The following is a 25595-nucleotide window of genomic DNA, read 5'->3' on the forward strand; positions in this document are numbered from 1 at the left end:
AATTTACTCTTTTTGCTTATACTATCTTGAAGCAAGCCAGGAAATATCTTTCATTATACTGAAAGCTTATGTTGATTGTAGAGAGTCAAATTAATACAATAGGAAGAGGAGAGTCTTTAAGTGATGATTATGGCCTAAACATTTATTTTGAGACATAAAGAAATATGTCTTAGTTATATATATTTGTGTGTTACTTAACATTCATTCCTGTAACAAAATGCTTGAAACCATCATGTTATAAGAAGGAGAGGTGCATTTGGGTTTATTTGGGAAGGGGGTCCAGTCCATAGTTAACTCCATTGTTTGAAAGGAATATATTACAGATGGAAAATATATCAGAATAAACACCGTTCAGCTCATGACCAGAATGAAGAGAGAGTGAGACAGAGACCGAGATAGACAGGACAGAGAGAAAAAGACATAGAGAGACAGAAAAAGAGTAACTAGGGTTCAAATATCCTCTTCAAGAACATTCTCAATGGCTGTAGTAGCTCTTACAAACTCTCGACCAAAGTAATATCTCCCATTTTGCCAAAACAACTATTGACAATAACACAGACTGGCTACCAAGCTTTTAACAAAACTTTTGAGGGATATTTATTTGAAACATAGCAAACTACCATACAATAGCTTAATTTTTTCTGATATCAATTTCTTGAGCTGACTGCATGGTTTATAGAGAGATATACATGTTCATTCATCAGTAGCCATACATAAAATGAATCAGCTAACATAAATGACATTCTGAGTAAAGTTTCTTTAAGCATATTTCTAAGGATAGCAAGATATTCAGACTACTAAGTGGTGAAGAGTCATTTTTAGATCTATGTAAGGCAAAGATATTGATGTAATAAGTCTTAATATGGAATTGTTATGGGGTCTGTCATCAATAATAACCAATTCATTATGATCCCTGAAGGAAGGAGTTTGAGAAAGAATAACTAGCTCAATCTTAATTATCATCCTTTCATATAATCAGTCTTCCCATTCTCTCATTGTCTCGAGGCAAAACATTTTACTTATTGGCAGACTCCTTATGTAGAGAGGGATAAAATGAATGTGTTTAGTGCACAATCATAATGTGATGGAAGTAACAAAACAAGAGGATAACTGTAACCAGGCAGATCAACCAGAGTAACTGCACTGCATGTACTTGTGAGTATATAGAAATAAATGACATTTTTGAAGTGAGCAGACATTTAAGTACAGGTCTGAAAACAAGATTTGTGTTTCTAAAAATCACTGTTATTTTAACTACCCATAGATACTGCTTCTAAATGTAGCTGACTGGAAGATGAGTTAATCAAAACTAAAATATTTTTTGACTCCTTCTAAGACTTATTTTACAATCTACATTTGGTTAGTATACATTGGTTATACAATGAATATTTATAGTATAATATAACTACATGTATATAATATACTCTGCCAATTAACCATTTTATACTCTCCCTCATTTCTTCTTCTTGACACAAATTCAACAGGTGTTATTGTTCTGTTTTCATACGTGTATAAAAGTACCTTGGCCATATTTACCCTCTCCATTACCTCCTCTTCCCTACATACTTTGCTATGTATTTCTGACATTTTTATGTATATTAATCACACAGAAGGGTTTTTTTTTGTTTTGTTTTGTTTTTTTGCCAGCCCTGGGCTTGGGCTCAGGGCCTGAGCACTGTCCTTGGACTTTCTCAAGGCTAGAATCTATCACTTGAGCCTCAGCACCACTTCCGGCTTTTTGCTATGCATGTGCTACCGAGGAATCGAACCTGGGTCTTTGTGCATGCTAGGCAAGCACTCTACCACTAGGCCAAAATCCCAGCCCTCACACAGAAGTTTATATTGTAGTATTTTCTCATAACTATATTATACTCTAGCCAAATTGTCTCTATTGCTCTCTCTCCATCCCATCTAATGGGACATGTTCTTTGTTTTGTTTTGTTTTGATCTTGTTTTCTTTATGCTTGTCTTGAGGCTTTAACTTGGGGCCTGAACATTGTCCTTGAGCTTTCTCAAGGCTGCACTCTACCACATGAGACACAGCACCACTTCCACTCAGGGCTCTCTGCATGCTAGGCAAGCAGTCTATCACCAGGCCACTCTCCCAGTCCCAGGGACATCCTTGAATGGTAGAAATTTTAATTACTTATATAAATATACAATAATCAATTCCTATAATATCAACAGATTAAGCTTCCAAAATGTTAATCAAAATATATCAGCAATGTTCTACATTCATTCTGAAATTACTCAGTGAATTTAACAGAGACTATTTAAAACAAAATATCTAGCTGGGCGTGGTGACTCACGCTGGTAATCCTAGCTACTCAGGAGACTGAGATCTGAATATCATGGTTCAAAGCCAGCCTGGACAGTAAAGGCTGTGAGACTCTTCTCTCCAATTAATAACCAGAAAACTGGAAGTGGCACTATGGCTCAAGGGGTAGGCAGTAGCCTTGAGCTAAAGAGCTCAGAGACAACACATAGGCCAAGGGGTAGGGAGACAGTGCCCAGGCCTAGAGTTCAAGTCCTACAACCAACAAAAATATAAATAAATAAAGCAAAAAACATGTCCATTAAATAATATGCCAAATTTTGAATAACTTATTCAGAAACAAAATACTGAATTCAAAGATCAACACACCTCAATTTAAAATATCACTTAACCACTAAATTACCATGTCATTTTTGTTAAATTACCTAACTTCACTAACTCTATATCTATGAATTAAGGGTAATTATAGTAACTATTTCATACAGCTTTGATGATTAAATAATCTACCTGAGATAAAATTTTTAGTATATAAACATCTTCAATTATGTTTAACTGTTAAAAGCATTAATACTAGCTTGTCTGTCTAATACCTTTGTGCATCTGAATGAAAGATCGCATCTCCTTCTGAAAGCTCCTTTCCAAACATTGATCTTAATGTGACTGGCAGATCCATGTTGAGACATATAGCCTTTATGGATTACTAAAAGTTTATTTGCTAGTCAACTCATTATTACTCAAAAACTTGCCTATATAGCACTTCAACTTAAACCAGAATATGTCTATAATGTTTCAGAAAAGAGGAATAATTGTATCAGTTTTTTAATAACATAGTATAGGGCACTCTGGATACAGACACCTGTTAGAGAAATTTTTTCTGTATGTGATGTTTTAGTATACTTTTATTATTGTACTTATACATTATTTTAACTATTTTCATGTGATTTTTTGTGTTCTGCTGTAGTAAATGACAATCTTTAATGCTCACTATTTTACACAGTTCATATCTAATCCCTTTCAGTTTTAAAGTACAACTACCAATTTAGTCTTACTATTTGTTAATGAGAAACATTTCTATTTTTCTCAGGAGTACTGATTACCGTCACTTCACTGTTTGGTTTGTGGCTGATTAAGAATTATAATCCTTCTCTTTTAATGTGCTCAGCCAGTCACTATATTGCTCATTAGCACTGGTGTCAAAGGACATGCAAGGAAAGGAATGAAATGAGAATCTAACCAATTTAGGGAGATGCATTATTACAACCTTGTTAAAAATATGATAAATTTGGATATATTGATCATTCAGTAAATTAAATTTGTGTAATTTCTGTTGATTTCCCTTATTTGTGTCATTTTGCCTCAACACATTAATAGCTCCTAAGCTGGATTTAAACAATCTTATCAGCGACCAGTGGAGATTTAGCCTTATAATGGTTTGAAATTGTGATAAATTTTTACATCAAGATCAGATATGAACATATTTGAAAGTGTTGGGAGGATCCCCTTTACCTAACAAAAATGGTGAAAAGCCCACAGTGGCAAGCATTGTGGTGTCATACATTCTGTAGATAGCTCAACAACTGTTTGCCTTGCTGTTGAGAACAGCATTCTGCCACTCTGCACTGACAGACATTAGTCATCCAGTCTGTTCTACAGGGCTGACTTGTTTGTTGAAATAAGCCATTAAGAGTAATAAAGCAATATGAAAGTAAGATAATTTTTCTTGAGTTTGCTAATGCTAAACGAACAAGTACCCTGTAGAGGCAACCAGTAAGCAGTATGAGACCTGCTGCTTACTTATGTTCCAAGTGGCAGCAAAATCAATTAGCTGCTTCTACCCATGACAAGTTAGTGACATTGACTCACTTTGTAAAGTAACATGACATTAAACTGGCTTTTAAAATGCATCTTTCATTCTGTATTAGCCACAAAAATTCATACAACTCACTAGTACTCAGTGTCTCATTGCAGTAAAAGGAATTCTTATTAATAGCCTACCTTTCTCCATGATTACAAAAAATACTTATCTAAGTGATCTTAGGTCTCATTATATCTAAGGTATATATACAAATAATTCTGTGATTTTATAGAAGTTGTACAAGAATAAAATTGAATTTAATGTTATAGTCCTCTTAAAATGAGGAAAAAATACATATGGTATAGTTTAATATCTTTTTAGTTGCATCCTTTAAAGCAATTCAAACAGTTAGAGACAATTTGAAGGGCTCTGAAGTTATTTTTGTTGGTATTAAATGAATTATGACACAGTACAATTAATAAAAATAGTATTTGTGGAAGTTATCTTACTAAATAAAGACTTATGATAAGTTTTTACAAAGATATGTGTCAAGATGCCCTATGTCTTACATTTATTTCTATATCATAAGCTGTATTTGAATTCAGAAGGGATATAACTAACTGTAGCTCAATACTACCAATACTGGACAGTGGTATCATTTTCTTCTTTGAGTTTTCCCACACATTCTAATAAATTCCAATGTATTTATAAAACACATAAAGGGAAAATATTTTCATTGTCAAATGCTGAAAAATTAAATAGACCACTTAAAAATTCTCTTGAAGTTATTTCTTCACTCTTCTTTTTCCTTATTTCCCTTTATGGTTTATCGCTTGTTGTTGCTGTATCTGACTTTGGTACCTAGTGTAATACATATATATATATATATATGTATAAGTGTGTGTTTATTTGTTTATTTGAATCGGGAAAGGGAAGGGGAAAAAAGGATGATGACACAAAGGACAAAGGTGAACCAGTATAACAGTGATATTCACAAGACAATATGTTGGAAATGGACTTTACAGCTAGGAAGGGGGTGGGGGTAAAGTGGGGAAAAACATTGGAAGGGGTAACAATGTTCAAGAAGTAATGTACTCACTACCTTATGAATGTAACTATAACCCATCTATATATCACCATGATAAAATTTTTAAAATTCTACAGTTTCAATCCTAGGAACAGATATTGAACCAGGTAATAGAGTTAGACATATTTGCTTAATGTAGGTAATTTGGAACTGGTGACTCAGCCCTGCCACTTACTGGCTAAACTACACTGAACTATTGCATTACCAGCTTGAGCCACCGTTTTTCTATCAAGTAAATGGGTATAATAAAATCACTCCTACAGAACTGCTGTGAAAGTAAACAATATTTAGCTCACTCCTAGTATACATTCTGTGTATATCTAGTCACAAAATCCATTTTTCTATCCTTCTAGGTACTTTATCTATATTTGTTAGTATCAATTACAATTAAGGATGGTAATTTTATGGAGTTACACCATTGTAATATATATACACATGTTATATACACTAGTTTTAGGATTGGCCTATTAAAAAATCCAAAGTCCTCCCTATGGTTGCTAGATGGAATTCAATAAATTTGTTGAAGATTGAAGAGCCTCAAACAACTTGACCTTTTAAGTTACTAGATCAAGAACATCCTACTAAAACAAAAGAATATCCTATTAAATTCACAGAGTTCTAAGAGAATAATAAATTATATGTGTGAAGTGATTGGAATTGTGAAAGTTATTTATTACAGCAGTTATTGTTACCATAGTGAGGAAAGTGACCAGCAAATGATATCAATAATCGTACTAATATCTCCCTTAATGCTATGATTTTCTTATTCCTAACTGAGTAGGCCTAGTCACCTATGGTTACTATGATATAACAACTCATTTCTGAAATAGGAGTGGATCTCAGGGTAAGGGAAAGTTCACAGAGATATATGGCCTAATGAAGCAACTGTTTCAGAGAAGTTATGTAGGATATCATTGCAATATCCATTCTGCTATGTGTGCAAAACACTCATATCCCAAAAGGAAGCTCATATACAACCTCCAAAAATTATTTTCTACCTGACTATCCAGTTGGAATACATGACGTTTTCCTTTCTACACATTGTAATATCAAATTGTAGCAAAATTGAAATATATGACAGTTTTTCTTTCTGAATGAGCCCCCAACTCTAAAGTTTTGCTAGTTGTGGCTGTAAAAGATTCTTTGGGTTCAATCAACACACATGATGCCTTTCCTTATTGAGGTAATTTGTCAAATGCAGAAATTTAAAGTCCTTTGGGATATAAAGCCATCTATAACTGTCAAATGTTTCTTACATTATTAGACAGGAGGAAGAATAAATATATTCTCAAATGCTACAAGTTTGTGGAGACATAGGTAATGCTCTGTAATAAAAATTTCAAGAAGTCATGAACAGCTTTTTCTATGGGCATAATAACCGAAGTTCACTTTTTTCTTTGTCCTGCATAAAACTGTCACATTTAGCCACCTAAGTTGGTATAAAATGTTCACATGCTGATAGCTGTAGCTTAAAAACCTTAGTGAAAATATCTACTGTTTTCAAACATTTGAAGTGAATATTTCAAATCTGCATAAGAAGGATGTACACAATTGCATTACTGTATAATAAATGCACTTGTGAAATGAATTGGAATAAGTTTCAGGAATAAAGGTCCAAGAATTTCAATACATAATGACACACGCTTAGTTCTACAGTTCAAACATGATTCAATACAGCAGAGATTTGCAGGGGGAAAATCCTCAAGCAATAGTCTGATGGAAGGAGTGGTAACAAAAATACCTGAATGCTACACTGTGATTATCAAATTATATACTTACTATGAGCACCACCATTCTAAGATAGGGTCAAAAGTTCAAAGGAAACAGTACAGGAAATTAGACACCAGAAAAAGTTATAAGTAACTAGGTCAGAGTGTTCAGTGTCAGAAATCAGAATGTCTATTGAAGGGCAGGAAAATGTCACCAACCTACAAGAAGCAAGTGATGACTATAAAATTCGATTATTCTAAAAGATGGGATTGTTGGGTGTAAACAAAAGAATTCTTCCTGACATTTCTGAGGTAAAAATAAAGATAACTTTCTTATCCTAGAGGTTTCCCAGAAATTAAATCCTAAATAAATTAAAGCAATTACCAAGCCAGCAGTTGGGAAACATAATGAAAAAGATCTCCCATCTCAATATTTCAATACCATGTTACATATTACTTAACACATTCACATACAATCTAACTTCCTATTGTGAAAGCATTGCATATTATAATTTGAAAACCTATCTGTGATCTGGTGGTATGTACTTTCAAAAATCTGAATTCAATATAACCAATTATATATGCCTTTTTACATTCCTTTCAGTCTTCATTTAATAGATACTTGATTCAGATTTATTAACTAAATCTTATACCTCTATTATTTTTAAAGGCCTTTTAATGATCAGTTTTTGTGATCTGCAAGCATAGTTTATGAAATAGATACATAAGATGAGTATGATGGCAAATTACATTAAATAAAAACATAAAAGTGATACCAGTTATCAGACAAGAAAAACTGCTATGACCACAATAATTAACTTTTTCAGCACTTTAATTACCTTTAAAATAATTAGAAACCAGATGGACCATGGTCGATTTGTTGTTTCCAAGTTTAGCAAGGAACTGTATCTAGTAAGGCCTTGGATGGGGTTTCATTCAGCATCCTGGCATCCTGATAAGGAATAGAATTCATATATATGGTTTAAATACATGTACTTTACTAAGAGTACTACATATAAATATGTGAACAGGGTTGATGGGATAACCATATACAATCCAGTGCAACCAGTTGGGATCTAGTACTACAATATTACATTTAGGCCTGTGTAAAATAGTGTCAATAACAAGGAATTAAAAGATAGAACTGAAGGGAGTTAATGGATTCCTTTGTCACACTGCCTTTACTACACTTCAGTTTATCTACATTGTCCAATCCCTTCTTATTATGATGGCTCTCAACATTTCTTCCTTTTACTGTGCAGGATCTATATAACCTTTCCTTGAGTGTAGGTAAATTTAATATGGCTTTCAGCCTTCTTTTTATAATAGTATCAAAGTATCAGGAGATGAAGAGAGAGAAAAAGAGACACAGAGAGAAACTCCATTAATAGAAATGTGGCATTCCTGAGCTAGGTGGTTCTTTATTTTCGGGGGGGGGGGTCACAGTGCTTGAACTCAGCCTGGGCACTGACACTGATCTCTTCAGCTCAAGGCTACCACCGTACACCTGGGCCTGAGCGTTGTCCCTGAGCACTTCAGCTCAAGGCTTCCACTCAACCCTTGAGCCAAACCCCACGTTCCATTTTCTAGAGGTTAACTGGAGGTCCTTTTGTGCCCAGGCTGGCTCCTGAGTTGCTAGGATTACAGGTGTGACCCACCACGCCTCGCAGTGAGCCACAAGTTTTCTTGAACAGTTGACTAATGTACTAATGGTTGCCCTTTATTTATGACCATTTTAAAAATCAAATTTACTACCAATGATCACCTTTTTCAAAAAATTTTGAAACATTACCTGTTGTGCATTGCTAAGTGACATGGGAGAGTATCTGAGATCTTTCTGTATCTCAGTTATCTATGTAGGTTGTTTTCATGAGTTTTTGTTCTTGCTAAATAATTCTTAATTTCTCTGAGTAAAATATCTAAGAACAGGATGTGCTGAATTATTTTATTATTTCAACCAAAATGAAATGAAAATCAATTGTAATCATGATTTATAGAGAAAATTCAGATAAGCAGAGTTTCTTTGATCAACTAGTGATTAATAGGTTTAAACTATTGGCTACCTAGTATCTCAAAATTATGGTTCAGATATAATCAATAAGCAAATAAACAAAGGTTGTTAGAAAAATCATCACTTTGTAATTTTATTTATGTGTGTATAATAAATTTTGATCGAGTAAAAAAGACATGCCAAAGATGATTGTACTATTTTGGCAGAAATTGCCATTATTCTAGAAGTTTTCCATTCATGCCTGAAGGTGTTCCGTAGAGAATGAATTAATAAAAACTTCTTTTTAATATTTTGAACTATTTTTTGTTAGATTAGCTATTGCTGTGGAACATAAGATGTTAAAATTTAAGCCAGCCATAGTCTTGCTTTCAAAATTAAATTGAAATATTGAATGACCTGAGGAAAAAAAGAATTCTCTTACACAATATGCAGTATACAACAATATGTAATCAGGAGATTACTATGTAAAGGACTAAGCTGGTAAATATGGCATGATAGTAGGAACAGAAGGTAGCTGGATAGTTTTTAAAGAATATTTTAAAAATCAGATAATGGTGGTCTGGGAGTTTGGCCTAGTGGTGGAGTACTTGCCTGGCATGCACGAAGACCCAGGTTTGATTCCTTGGTACCACATACATAGAAAAAAAGCTGAAAATGATGCTGAGGCTCAAGTGGCAGAGCTCTAGCCTTGAGAAAGTCCAAGGACAGTGCTTAGGCCCTGAGCTCAAGCCCAGGACTGGCAAAAAATAGCAGAAAATAGAAAACAGTCATTATCTTCAAATTCAAGACAGTTTGTCTTTAAACAAAAGCTATTTCTAAGTGATGATTTATTTCGGCTTAGGAGAAAGAAACGGTCTACTTCCTAATATACATTGATTGACAGTTGTTTTTTTTTTCTTGATTGAATGGACACACATACTTACCATTCTTCTTTCCTCAAGAGACTGAAAACATCCAATGAGGTTATGCCCCCATTGATATGACCTAGGACAAAATTGAAATGCAGATATCTCTATGTGACTTTTAGAGGCAGTTGCCCTACAAGTCAAATTTCAATTGACCCAAGGTTATTTGAAAAGGTTGATCAAATTAGTGCACTTAGGAATGAAAACTGGATAACCTCTTTTCCTAAATGGTTTGGAAAGCTTTACAGAGGAAAAGAATGAAAAAGCAAGAAATTCTACTAAATGCAATAAATTATACTTCTGCCACTTGTGGATGACTAAGGATAATGAATTAAATTACATACAGCTGCAGAAAAACCTGTTACTTTTATGAAAATTGTTAATTTTATGAAAAGTGAGAATTATCACACACACACACACACACACACACACACACACACACACACACACACACACACACTCTCTAAGGCACGAAGGAAGGGCTATAATTTATTCTGTGAGAGATTACTCTCAGGTTCAAGGTTCACCCTAAAGGAATTGTACCACAAGTCTCCAGTTACCAGAGAGCCTACTGTTCTCTACGAAAGGAATTTAGTTTCCTTCCTAGGTATAAACAGTTGTCTCATTTTCTAGTACCATGGTATGTTCCTTCTAGCTTTTCATTTCAAACACTTGGGGGAACAAAGGTTTTATTCAGGAACACATTATCTGAATTTCCAATCTGAATTTTTTCATTATACTATTTCAATTTTGATAAGTCTCAAAGTTTTGAACCTCAGTTTTCATAAGTAAAATATAAAACTTTACTACTACTTAACTCCTAGAATAATGAATATTAAGGAGAGGTTGGAATAGTCTTGATCATGGAGTATGTTATTACTTTCCTTTTAAGTAAGTAGCAGGGATTTCTTTAACTTCATGGAAGCTAAAAGGAGATGGTAGAAAAGGACAGAGAAGACAAAAGATTAAAATAAACTGGAAGCCTAATGATAACTCCAGACTACATTTCTATCTACTCAGGATGCTATGATCTGAGTTTCAAATCTAGCCTGAGAAGATAAATTGAAAACAGTCTTATCTCCAATTAACTGAAAAATGTAGAAAATGTTGGTGTGTGATTAAAGTAGTAGAACAATAGCTTTAAGCATAACAAAAATCTAAGCAAGAATGTGAGGCTCTTAAGCTGGGCTCTCATCTGTAATCCTAGATATTCAGGAGGCTGAAATCTTGAGGATAGTCACTCAAAGCCACCCCAGCACAAGCACTAAAGTCCATGAGACTCTTATCTCCAATTAACTACCAGAAAACCAGAAGTGACACTGTGGCTCAAAGGGTGGGGAGGTAGCCTTGAGCTGAAGAGCTCAGGGACAGCGCTCAGACCCACAGTCCAGAGATCAAGCCCCACAACCAAAAAAAAAATGAGAGGCTTTTGGTTTAAGCCCCAGAACAGGCACAAAATTGAAAAAATCTGATTAATTACAGATGAGTTAAAAAATGCACCAGTACCAGTGAATATGGTGTAAGATGCATGGTTTGCTAAATGATGATACTAAATATTATTCTAGATTGAGTCTTTTATATGATTTTAAGTGGGACTGATTCTCCCTTTGAAGGCAGATTTTTATTCATTTCATTGTCAGCATAAATAACTTTCTCTGATATAAGAGCACTCACGAGATCAATATGATAGTTTTCGTCTTCTGAAGAAATTGTTTTTTATTACATGTGCTTTTAGAATATAAGCTTTCTTCCTATTGGAAATTAAGACCTGATCTTCAAACAATCTCACTATGAGTTTTACTATTAATGGAGGTTCTGCTGTCAATAATTTGTCAAGGAATACACACCAGCTTAGAAACCTACTTCAAAACTATTGAAAAAATATCATATTAAAATATTGCATTCGTTGTTTGTGACATACATGGAAATGATTTTAATAGTTTACACTATTGATTGCCAAGCTGATGAAAATATAAAGTCACTACAAATCACAGTCACAGAGACTTGATGCATTAAAAAATATATATCAAATCTCTACATACGATGTATTCTTTGTTACTTTCAGAAGTGAAGATACTCTATAGCAAAACGAAAAAGGAAAAAAAAATAAAAAGGGAAAGGATAACATCAATTGCTAACCTCCCTTGCCAAACACAATAAAAGTGTAATTTTTGCTCATGCTGCATGTACAACATAGGTCAAAAAAGAGTTCTGCTTTTCATTTATCAGGAATTCATACAGACAGAGAATCCACATAAACATCAAAGTATGGAAACATATGTAACAGTAAAGTTTCTACGTTGAAGAGACTCACCTGGATTAGCCATAGTCACATATCTATGCTTAACTTCGAGGGGACTGTGAAGTATAATACTGTTCATGTGGGAAGAATGAGGTAATATGGAATATTGAGTGGCCTTAATTATTAGTTTAGATACACAAGTAATTCACAGGAAAATTAGAATTTAATGTAAGATTATGACACCTCTAGACAAACTAGGTCTGACTTCTCCTACTACAATGTATTTTCGTATACTTGATACTATAAAATAAGAATGTAACAAACACTATATGTTATCACAGTATTAAGAATTAGAATTTCAGGGGAGCAGTGGTAAGAGAATTAAAAACTGAAAAAAAAGTAAATATGAAAGGATCTACTAATTGATAATTACTGATAGGAATAAAGCCCAGCAGATTGCTTAATCTTTAGGTTTTATCTTCTGAGAACTCAACCTATTACATCATAGTTCATATACATGTAGGAACAGATAAGGATATGCTTCATCTACAGCAGAGGATCCCTAGAGTGTGAGTTTAGTGGTGAACAATGTACACATGAGAAAAAGTGTTTGTATACTCTCAAAGTCATATATTTTATGCTTCAATTTACTTATCAAACCATTGACTAGAGGGAGTAAAGTGAGCAAAGACCCTGGAGAGATGTGAAAAGGAAATAATATAACATAAAATATAGTTTGGATTTTGCTGCACCTATTTCTCTTCCAAATTGTTACAACTCTCTCAAAAGTTATGGTGTGGCAACCAAGGTATAATGTTAGTATTTGAAGAAACATTGACTGTTCAAAGAAAGGGTGAAATATACATCAAAATAAGTTTTACTTCCCATAGAGTCATCAGTATAAAATACCTGGTATTCAATAAATATTTACTAATGAATAAATATTTTATGGATAAAATTTATTTTGCAACCATTTGTATGAATAAAAATGAATTGTTCACATTAAAGTTGTCAGCATATTTCTATGCATACATATAGCATATATTGATTAAATACAACAACCCTTTTGCCAATCTACCTAAATTCTCTAGCTATCACTATACTATCAGTCTGACTTATTTTAGATTCTACATATGAAAGTGAACACGTGTTACTTCTCTATCTATGCTGGCTTGATTAACATAATGTCATTTGGTTCCAAGTATTTTGCTTCAAATAACAAGATTCTTTTCCTTATGTCTGGATAAAGTACGTTCTGTGTGTATACAACATTTTCTTTATACAATCATCCATTGATGAGTACATAGACCGATTGCATTTCTTTGCTATTGCGAATAGTACCAAAATAAACTTAACAGACATGCATGTATCTTTTTTTTTTGCCAGTCCTGGGCTTGAGCTCAGGACATGAGCACTATCCTTGGACTTTCTCAAAGCTAGAGCTCTACTACTTGAGCCTCAGCATCACTTCCAGCTTTTGTTGTTGTTGTTGTTGTATGTATGTGGTACCGAGGAATTGAACCCAGGTCTTTGTGCATGCTAGGCAAGCACTGTAACCACTAGGCCAAACTCCCGGCCCCACTTTTTTTTTTGCCAGTCTTGTGCTTGAGCTCAGGGCCTGAGCACTGTCCTTGGACTTTCTGAAGGCTAGAGCTCTACCACTTGAGCCTCAGCACCACTTCCGGCTTTTTTCTATGTATGTGGTACTGAGGAATCGAACCCGGGTCTTCATGCATGCTAGGCAAGCACTTTAACCACTAGGCCAAACTCCAGGCCCCTCTTTTTTTCTTTTCTTTTTGCAAGTACTGGTGCTTGATCTCAGGGCATGGTCACTGTCCTTGAGCTTTCTCAATGTTAGCGCTCTACCACTTGAGCCACAGCACCACTTCCAGCTTTTTCTGTGTATGTGGTACCAAGAAATCAAACCCAAGTCTTCATACATGCTAGGCAAACATTCTACCACTAGGCCACACTCTTGGGCCTGCATCCAAGTAACTTTGCAATGGTGATTTTATTCTCTGTAGACAAATATCCAGAAGTGGGACACCTGAGCTATAATATATACATGTATATATATACATATGGAGTGTGTGTGTGTGTGTGTGTGTGTGTGTGTGTAACTCCATAATGTTTGCTGTAATACACCGACAAATTCCAAGCAAATGATTATAGGAGTTCTTCATTGGTGTTTCTATAATATTTGTAATTTTATTTATTATTTTTAAATAGTTCTACAAAGGGGTTTTGATTCAACATGTCAATTCATGCATACAGTAAATCTTTATCATTTTATTTCAGGTTATTAACCTGTTATTTTAATTAGAATTTTGTTGCTCAGCTCTTTGTGTAGGTTGTGTATTCATCTAGAAGCTTTTTGGTTCAATGGAAACCCATTAGTTAATTTTGCATTTCTGTTCTGTGCTGCTTGGTTCTTCACCAGCCTTCCCCCAAAATAATTGTCTATATTTATATCTGAAGTACTATCTATTATAAAATTTCAATATTCAAGTATTACATATAAGTTTTTGATCCATTTTGTGTTAATTTTTGTATAGTATGAGTATTAAGGACTTTGTTCCAGTCTTCTGTATGAGGCTATCCATTTTTCTATCACTGTTGAAGAGGGTTTCCTGTCAAGTATGTATATGTCCAGTATTTTTATTGATTGTAGGTCTTTGTGTGCTTACTTTGGGACTCTTTAGGCTGTTCCAGTGATCTATTTCTGCTTTTACATTAAAAACTATTTTTATGATGGCTGGGTAGTATGTTATGAAATCAGATATTATGCTCCCATATTATTTTACACACAATTTTATTGAATATATACTGGGAATTTTTGCTTCTATACAAATTTTTGGATTACATTTTCAAGGTTTGTGAAGTATATCATTGGAATTTTGATGAGGATTGTTTTAATTCCAAGAATTTCAATTTGTCTTTCTTGGTATGAAAAAATGTAATAATCAGTAAATTGAAGCATTTTAATATACACAACTTCTCACAATCAGTGGTAAAAATGTTCATTCTCAAATGAAGAATTTCAAAGTGTAAGGGAGTTAAAAGATGTGAAATAGAAAAAGGATGAATGCATGCTGGTCATGATGCAAAAGGGTAAGAATTATCTCACAAATTTTCACCTTGATATCAAGCTTTGCTATTTTATAAAAAGCCATTTTTAGAAAATGATATCATTGGCAATCTCTTCAGCGATTCTTATAGTTTAAATGATTAAAATTTCATACGAGTGTAACTCAACTCAATCATCTCTTTATCAAAAGAGATATGAGACTTTTTTAATACATAAAGGAACAATTTCTTTTAACTCTTCCAAATTCTGTCACTGGCTAATGGATAAAAAAATCTTTTTTTTCTGTGATCCAATAGCTGGTAGACAAAAAAAGGGAGAATAATAAGTTTTAATTATACTTTACAAAACCTAAGAGAATAAAAACCTATTAGAGAATTACATGAGATATTTCTTGGAAATAACTTCTTGATATTCAAGTGATATTGGATTTTAATTTTTGAAGGTAAGATGGCCAGAGATGTGAGGTGAGTCTCATTATTAAAATTTCTAATTTTGGAAGCCTTTCTAATGATTGTTTTCCCCAAAACTCTAATTCTCACTCTCTCCTCAATTTCTCTCTCTCCCTAAGATTTTTGTCTTTGTCCCTCTCCCTTTTCCTCTCTCTCTCTTTCTCCTCTACATACTTAAGCAAAGCTCAATCAAGAAACCAATAATTTAAATAATCATGCAGCTTTTCTTTTTCAATTACACCAAGCAGCATCAGGTGCTAAATTAAAGCACATACCAAGCAAAAAGATGGGATTATAACTTCTACTTTGATAGGGAGCCAAGCAGAGCAAAGAATGTGAGAATAATAACATAAATGATTTTTTAGAATTCATTCATTACATTTTAGAAAATTATTGAGTATATTAGTTCTAGTATTAGTTTTAGAATTTAGTACTCTACTCTGCATATAGTTACCAGAAAGGTATCAGAAGAAACCAGTTGTTTTTTCTCTGTTATCTATTGCTAATAACACAATTGAAGAATTATTGAATAATAGGAATAAGAAATTTGTTTTGGCTCACAATTCTGGAGGTTCAAGGTCAACTAGTGAATAGTCTGCAAGCAATGATAGCCTTCTGTGGCAAAATCATGAAGTGAATTAAGGCATCGTATATCAAGAGACAGGAAACACTCATGTCTATGTATGTTCTTCTCTCTCTCTCTCTCTCTCTCTCTCTCTCTCTCTCTCTCTCTCTGAAAAAAACCGTCTGTACACTATAATCACACTAAGTCCCTCCTCTTAATTCCTTACAACTGAGATTAAATTTCAGGACATGAGGTTTAAGGAAATACACTAACACTCCAAATTTAAACTCAAGGAAATAAATTCCAAGTTCCCTGATGCCTTTTTGTAGAACAGAACCCATGTTTACAATGTAAACAGCTCTATGCAATACAATACTAGATTTTAAAATAGTTCCTCTTAATACAATAATCACTTGAGGCATTTGACTTTGCTTGGAGTTTAGACTTAGATTTAACCAACTACCCCTTTTTAGTATGTTAGTTTCAAGTATAAACTTGTATATTTGTATACAAGTATAATCTTGAACATGTTCACTCACACACATTCACACTCAAACATCTAAAAGTGTGCAAAATTAATATCAGCCATACATTTTCTGAAGTTTTCAAGAGATTCAAATAGATAACAAAGATGCACACGCACACACACAAAAACCACAAGGATCCATATTTAGGACTGGTACCAATTTCAAAGACAAAACCGGACAAGAAAAAATACCCAAGGAAAAACATGTAACATGGACAACACAGAGATGCAGAGAATTTTAAGTAACCCCCAAACTTCTGATGCCTGGCCTTAAACTATCAGAGTGATGGAAAGACCATGGGGTCTTGAACTCAGGGGGTGCCTCCCCAATGGAGATCTCCATTCCCTGGTAGCCGACCAGCGGAGGCCGTTCTCAAGCGAGAGGAAAGCAAAACAGCAAGAAAATTGCACTAAGTCAGATACACAACACTACAACACGAACTCAGATGAATATTCTCACAAAAAAGCTTATTTAGATTTAGACATGTCTTGCCAGTGGGACTCGATCCCACATGTCCTCTCAGACATGCTCTGTTATCGATAAGAACCCTGTAAGTGGGTCAAGACATTCCTTGACCACCCAGGCCTTAGAGTACTTGCTGCGTCCAGCATTTCCTCTTTGTTTTTGGCCCACAGTGCACTTCTAGAAAAAAATACAGACATACAGGGAGGTTGACTGACTTCTACTTACCTCCAGAGGCCTTCACTTTTAAGCTGGGCATCTTTTCTGGAAAGGGTTGTACTAGGAGGGGCAGTAAAGGAAGACCACTGCTTATAGAAAAAAGCAATCCTTTATCTCAATAGCATAAATATATGAATTATTAGGAATTGATGAAAGACTTGGGAGCTCTGGTTGGGTGGCCCCCATGGGCATATTTACTTTGGGGAGATCATGAAGAAATCTGTATTTGAAACCTGTATTTGTCTGGCCCTTTTGATGTATTATATTTCATAGTAAAGCATCATTTACTCCTTTCAAGTTAGTTTAATGCAATGGTTTTAGTCTTCTAAACTAGTGGGGGTTTCATTCAATTACTGGTGAATTCTTCCTTTCCTTTTCACCTTTTGGTGGTACTGTGGTGTTGAACTCTGGTCCTCCGATTTGCTGTCCTGACACCCTACCATTTGAGTCATGTTCACAGACTAATCTCCTTTAGTTACTTTTTGTATAATGTCTCATGTTTATTTTAGCACTTCTAGTTCCATACTAGTCATCATTAACTGAATAGCCCACAATCGTCTCACACTCACTTATAAAAATTGAAATGTTTCCATAATAAAACTTCCTTTGATCATATTTATTTGCTTATAATACACATGGATATATATGTATACATATACATATATTTATATTTATACAAATTTAAGTATAAAATTTGTTTGTATATTCAATTTCCTAAAACCAAATCCTGAAAGTATTATATTTCCCCAACAACATAATATCTACATCATATATGGGATTTCTTGCTCTAACAGCATGATATTTATACCTAACAGTAACAATTCTAATGTATGGAAAACTTGATGAATGCCAAACATTCTGTTACGCAAGGTGATATTGCTATTTTTCCATCCTGTTTTGCAGATATGTATATGAAACCACTCAGAACTTAAAAACATATTCTGACATCACACCACTAGTAAGTTGTCAAGAAGCCAGTCAAATTAAAGTTTATTCAAAACTTGCTCTCTCATCCACTATGCACTGATCCCTGCTTTCTAGCAGAAAGTAGTGTTCAAAAATGAAATGTTGATTGGCTGAAATACTACATAGCTCTTTGCTAACAATATAAAATTTCTAAAACTGAAGCCAATTGTCAATCATGAGATGGATTCTAAAATCAACAGAAACTTTATACAGAATAGATACAAAGTTAGGTCTTCTGCTAGATGAATCCTCAATGGCATTATTCACCCTCCAACTAACAAAGCTGTTCACTGTTTCCAGGATAACCAGCAAGGGCAACCTTGATATTGAGCCAATTGTAGGGGAAGACAAACATTTTAGTTTTTATGTTACTTTTATTTTTCAATAATTTGCACAATTACCTTCACTATTTACCAAAAGCTTTAGATAAACAATTATGCAAATGAATGAAACAAGAATAAAAATGATTTTGACCTCTTATAACTGAATGCAAAAGTATATTTGTAGTATAAATCAATAAGGCAAAAATATTTTCACTTGCTGATTATAAATATGTAAGTTCAATGGCAAAGTTAGGGAACTAGTGAGTGCCACCTGGTAATTGGAACTAGTCTTCATATCTTGCCTTTCTTGACTTTTTTGGATAAGATTTTATTAACATTGATTTTTATATCATATTTCAAATGTCATGTTTAACAAACAAGCATTCAAGAAGGGATTCTCTATATACAATCACTGGCACATAGATTTTAGAACATAATTAAAATTAAGCTGAGGATTTGTGTGTCATAGATACATATTAATCTATATAATATAACATTATGTCTAAAGAGTATATATCCCACCATAGATTTTTATGTATATATATATATATATATCCAAGACCATGTCCATAACCTTGAGGATGCAAATATTGATCCATCACTCTTGTATTGTTTAGATCTAATATCCACATATTAAAGATACCATGTGCCTTCTGTTCCTTTGGTTATGACTTATCTCATTCAACATGATTTGCTCTAGTTTCATCCACTTCCCAAGGAAGGCATTATTTTATCTTGACATTTAATGTCTTTAGTTGCAGTCTCATTTATACTACTGGTTTCACTAAAAGTAAGTTAAATAACTTTTAATATCCAGTGTTAGGTAATAAGGATCAAGGATGATGGCATTATACCAACCACTAATCTAAACTGAGTTTGATATTTATTATTTTCGCTCCCACGTTTTTCTCCTATTGGGGGGGTAACAATGTTCAACAAGAAATGTACACACTAGCTTATGTATGTAAGTGTTACATCTTTTTACAAAAATTTGTTTCTGCTGGGATTAATTAAATACTTATTTCATAAATAAAAACTTGTTATTATTGTACATCTGGTCTTTTATTTAGTGTATAGATTGTAATGGAGAGAATATGGTAAACACATTTGACTATAATTTATTTTAGGAAGTATATACTATGCATCAATGCTTGCTAATGTGTTTTAAAATATAAGTATATATATGTACATACACACCTATATGTCCATAGACACGTATGTACATAAAAAGGACTAGTGTATTTTCTAACTTAATTAACGAGAAAATGTTTAAATTCAAGTGAATTACAGTGTACTAGAAAAATTACTACAAGCATTTACTGGCAGTTACTAAAATTGTGAAATCTTCTAACATTATTGGAAATAGCCTACTACAATAATTATCCAAAACTTCTGTTACACTTAACAGCTTTTATGAGAACATTAAAGGAATGTGACAATGCTGTTGTATTTGCAGGCATCATTTCATGTTCCAAAGACTAATCTAGATCTTGTTGTTTTTTTAAAGATTTACAAAAATTTCCCATTGGAAAGCAACTTAGGGACTATGAGCACTATGAAACCAATTATAAAACAATATATTTAATTCATAATAATATAGAGCATGAAGGGCTCCTTCCAACGATTCAATGAGATAATGCATTTGAAGAAGTCTGACAGAGTAGTTAACTTGTAATATAAACTCAAAAATATTAGTTTCTTTTTTTACTTCAAAATTCTGAAAGTTGATAGGGTGAATGACAGTTTTTTTTGTATTTCACAGAGTGAAACTAGCATGCCACTACTAAGTTATTATTTTCACTACTAGAATATGTTGACTAGGCCTTTGCAGTGCTGATTTGAGGGAAGGCAGGAAATAACTATCATTGGTCCCAAACTATATTCATTCTTTATCCTAGAAATGGAAGCAAAGTGTCTGATCTATCTTCCATACACTGACCAATTGATCAGTGAAGTCCAAGGTTTAAAATGAAATTCAAGATAGTAAATTGATAACAGCATGAAAGTTTGCATTGGTGAAACACACAAAATTTGTAACAACGTGTTTAGTTACTGTATAGTTTACTTTTTAAAAATGTATTTTATTGTCAGTATTGATTAGTTACAGTTACAATAGTCAGGTAATGGGTACATTACTTCTCTAACCTTGATACACCTTCTCATGCTTTTGTCTGACTTTTCCTTCCCCAACCCCTCCTAATCCTCTTGTTTTCCCACTTCACTTTCCTATTTCAAAAAACAAATAAACATATATGCAATATACCAAGTAACAAAGTCAAATACAGTAACCACATGATATTTACCATAAATGGAAAGAAAAAGAATTAACTTTGAATAGTACATTAAGAACAACAATCACAAAGCTAAATCTCATTTCCATATCCTAGAGTTTATTTTGTTTGTGTCATCCTGTATGACCATATGTACATAGCTTTTGAGCTATTGTGATCCTCAGCTAGGAGAGTCCTAGATGCATACTAATTATTACAAATGATAGCAACCATGGAGCATATGCTGCTTTGGGACAGGCTTACTTCACTTAATATTTCTTTTTCTAAGTATAATTTACTTCTTCACCCTGTTTGCTGTATGTAAAGTAACCATTGCTACCTAAGGCAGTAAAACATAATGCTTTATGTCTTATTCTGTTTTTGATATTCTACATATTGTGTTCAGCTTTGACCTATTGCCTGGACATCATATCTACTTTCCCTGTATTACTTGCTTCTGACTCTTTCCCCAGTACTAACTTTCATCTCATCCCAAACTCTGATATTTTATTTACCTTGGGTTCTAACATTTTAATCATCTCTTTATTCTAGTCCTAAACCATTTAATACCTCCCATATGCTGTTTTGTTTCCCTATTAATGGATTCCACCACTACCTAGAAGCCAGGCACTTACCTCAAAAGGTAGAAGCTAATAACAAATATCAAATGCAATACAAAGTTAGATTTAGTGGGCTGATGAAAAGCTGAAGAATTAGATCTGATCTGTGAACTCAGAAACCACTTCATTAAAAGCTAATTTTGCATCGATTGGTAAACAACCTACACCTATTGCCTCCATATTTTCTAGGAGTATCCTCATTATTTCATGCATCATGTGTTACTCAGGAATGTGATAGTGAGATACAAAAAAGCCACATTTCAGATGAAATTGACAGTCTTCATTAGACAACGTGTGACTGGGAGCAGACACATGTTCCCAAAATACTTGAAGCCTCGAATGTATTTAATACTGTTAGGAAACTGAGCCATGAGAGTGGTGGATGGAAGATAGACAGCCTCTTCAACAAATGGCTCTGGCAAAATTAGTTAATCACCTATAGAAAAATAAACTTAGATCTTTATATATCACCATGCACCACGATCAATCCCAAATGGATCAAAAACTTCAAGGTAAAAGATGGTGAGATCTTCACTCACCATATAACAGATAAAGGCCTCATATCAAATATATACTTATAACTTAAAAAGTTAAATCCCCCAAAAGTAAATCCTCAAAGAAAAAAAATCCAATCAATTAAAAAGTGGGCTAAAGGCTTAAAGAGAAACTTATCTGAAGAGGAAATAAGAATGGACAATAGACACAAGAAGAAATGCTCAACCTCTGGCCATAAAAGAAATGCAATGGGGGGAGGGAAATGGGGACCAAGACATGAGAAAGGGTATCAATGTATATGAATTAATGCATCTTCTATCTGGCAAATATAATGTAACCCTTCTTTTAATTACAATAAAAAATACATGAAAAAAACTTTGAGATTCCACTTCACCCAGTTAGAATGGCCATTGGAATGGCCATTCTAGAAATATAATAACAACAGATATTGGCAGGGATATGGACAGAAGGGAAACCTATTACACATTTGGTAGGAATGTAATCTTGTTCAAGCACTCTGGAAAACAGTACGGAAGTTCCACAAAAGACAAGACAGAGTTCCTTTATGACTCAGCAATCCACTTTTGGGCATTTATCCAAACCAGCACAACCATGTTTGTTGCTACATTATTTACCATAGCTAAGAAACAAAATCAATCCGGATGACCTTCAGCAAATGAATGGATCAAGAAATGTGATATATCTATACACATTGAATTCTATGCTTTCAACAGAAAGAATGACATCACCCTATTGTAAGGAAATGAAAGACTTGGAAAACATCTTATTAAGTGAAGTAAGCCAGACACAAAGAAACATAGATTCCATGGTTTCCGTCATTTATAATAATGGGTGTGTCTCAGATTTTCCTAGCAAAGGATCACAATAACTAAATATCTAGGTATATATAACCATATAAGATGATCCTAAATGAAATGAACTACAGTGTATGGAAACAAGAAGGTTTTTTGTGGTTGGATTTAATGTACTAAAGGAAGATATTTCTTTTTTCTTTTAATCTTTTTTCTCTTCCTGGGTTCATACTCTGTTGATTTTGGTACCCAGGATATTGTATATATGTTTATTTGACTTAGGGAGGGGAAGGGGAATAAGAAAATGGTGAGATAAAAATCGAAACAAAGTAATAGCAACACTTATAAGACAGTATGTTGGAAATGAACTTCACAACTTGAAGGAAAGTTTATTTGCATGGGAGGGAAAGAGAGAGAAAAATGTGGATAGAAATTTAAGCAAAGAACAGAAAAATAAAGATGCTTGTATAAAGAAAAGTAAATAAGTTTGTGTCACCAAAAAAAAGAAAAATGTGGATAACAATGTTCGAAAAATACTCAATAACTTATGAATGAACTGTAACTCCTCCATCCCTCACCTAGAAAATAAAATTCAATAAAATGAAACAGACAAAAATTATTTTTTAATTTTAATGTCGGGGGAACGTATAGAGGGTTTACAGTGATATTCGTTAGGTAGTGGGAACATTTCTTCTCACGCAATTATACCCTTTCTCATGGTTTTGTCCCCATTTCCATCCCCCAACCCCTCCAAATCATCTTGTTTCCCCCTTCCCTTTCCTATTTCACATAAATAAGTGTATATACAATATACCAGGTAGCAAAGTCAGATACAGTAACAACATGAGATTAACCATAAGGGTTAAAAGAGAGAAAAGAAATAACATAGTATATTAAGAAATAAAATCATAAAAATGAACCTCTTGTTTCTATATCCCACAGTTCATTTCATTTAGTCTCATAATATATGACTTTATGTGCATCAGTTTTGACCTATTGTGATCTTCTGCTATGAGAGTCCTAGATGTGTACTCATTGTTAAAAATGAGGAAACACATTGTAGCTATTTTCCTTTAGTTCTGGCTTACTTCACTTAACATGATTTTTTTTCATATTTTTATTGTAATTAATAGACGGGTTAGAGTTATGTTTATCAGACAGAAGGTGCATTACTTCACACACATTGAAACCTCTTCTCATGACTTAGTTCCTATTTCCCTCCCCCAACCCCTCCCTCCATCTTCTTTTCCTCCTTTCCCTTTCCTATTTCAAATATACAAACGTATATCCAATATACCACATAACAAGGTAAGATACTGTGACAATAAGAGAATAACCAAGGGACAACAAAAGAGATAAGATACATAGTACATTAAAAACAACAATTACACATTATATGGCTCTTGTTTTGGTTTAGCCTCATCCTATATGGCCTTACGTATCAAGGTTTTGAGCTATTACAATCCTTTGCTAGGGAAGTCCAAGGTTTACTTAATATGATTTTTACCAAGACCTTCCAATTCCTTAGGAATGGGGCAATTTAATTCTTTCTGATGGAAGAATAAAATTCCACTGTGTATAAATACCACAACTTCTTGATCCATTCATCTACTGAGGAGCATCAGGGTTGGTTCCATAACTTAGCCATGGTAAATAATGCTGCAATGAACATCATGGCATTAGTAGCTTTAGTATGCCCTTGTGTCTAGACATTTGGGTAAATGCCAAGGAGTGGGACTGCTGGGTCATGGGACAGCTATATTTTATCCATTGAAGGAATCCCCATATTGCTTTCCAGAGTGTTTGAATGAGTTTACACTCTCAATAGTGTAAAAGTGATCCATCCTGGCCACATCCCACCAGCATCTGTTGTTATTAGATTTCTTAGTAATAACCATTCTAACTGGAGTGAGGTGGAATCTCCAACTTGTTTTGATATGCATTTCTTTTATGGCCAGAGATGTCGAGCATTTCTTCATGTGTTTATAGGCCATTTTTTATTTCCTCTTTGGAGAAGTCTCTCCTTATGTCTTTAGTCCACCTTTAATGGGATGGTTGTTTCTTTGAGTATTTCTTTTTGAGATACTCAATTTTTTGTGTGGTAGATATATTTTAGGTAGGAGGCTCTTGTCTGTTTTATGTCTGATGAAGATCTTCTTCCACTCTGTGGGCTTTCTATTTAACTTGTTAGTTATGTTCTTTGCCATGCAGAAGCTCTGCAGTTAAATGCAGTACCATTTGTCCAAACTTTCTTTAGTTTGTTGTGTTTTGGGGTCTTTTTTTAATCTTTATTTATTTTTTATTGTAATTAATAAAAGGGTTACATGATATTTGCCAGATAGAATGTGCATTAATTCACATACATTGATATCCTTTCACATGTCTTGGTACCCATTACCCTCCCCCACCCCCCACTTTGTTTTCCCCCCTTCCCTATCAAATTTCAAATACCAAATACAAATAAATTCAATATATCAGATAACAAAGTGAGATACTATAACAATATGAGATACCCAATGGACAGCAAAGGAGATGAGAGATAACATAGTACATTAAGGACAACAACCATTCGTAATATGGCTTTTGTTTCAATATCCTGGAGGTCCTTTCAATTAGCTTCATACTATATGGCCTTATGTATCAAGATTTTGCTCTGTTGCAGATCTCTGCTAGTAGAGCCCAAGGTTTCTGATTATGACAAATGCAGGAAACCATTGAGCCTAAGTTACTTTGAGTCTGGCTTACTTCACTTAATATGATCTTTTTAAGTCTTTC

Source organism: Megascapheus bottae, chromosome X (genome assembly GCF_031878675.1).
Source record: "Megascapheus bottae isolate mThoBot1 chromosome X, mThoBot2.hap1, whole genome shotgun sequence".
In the NCBI taxonomy this organism is placed as follows: Eukaryota; Metazoa; Chordata; class Mammalia; order Rodentia; family Geomyidae; genus Megascapheus; species Megascapheus bottae.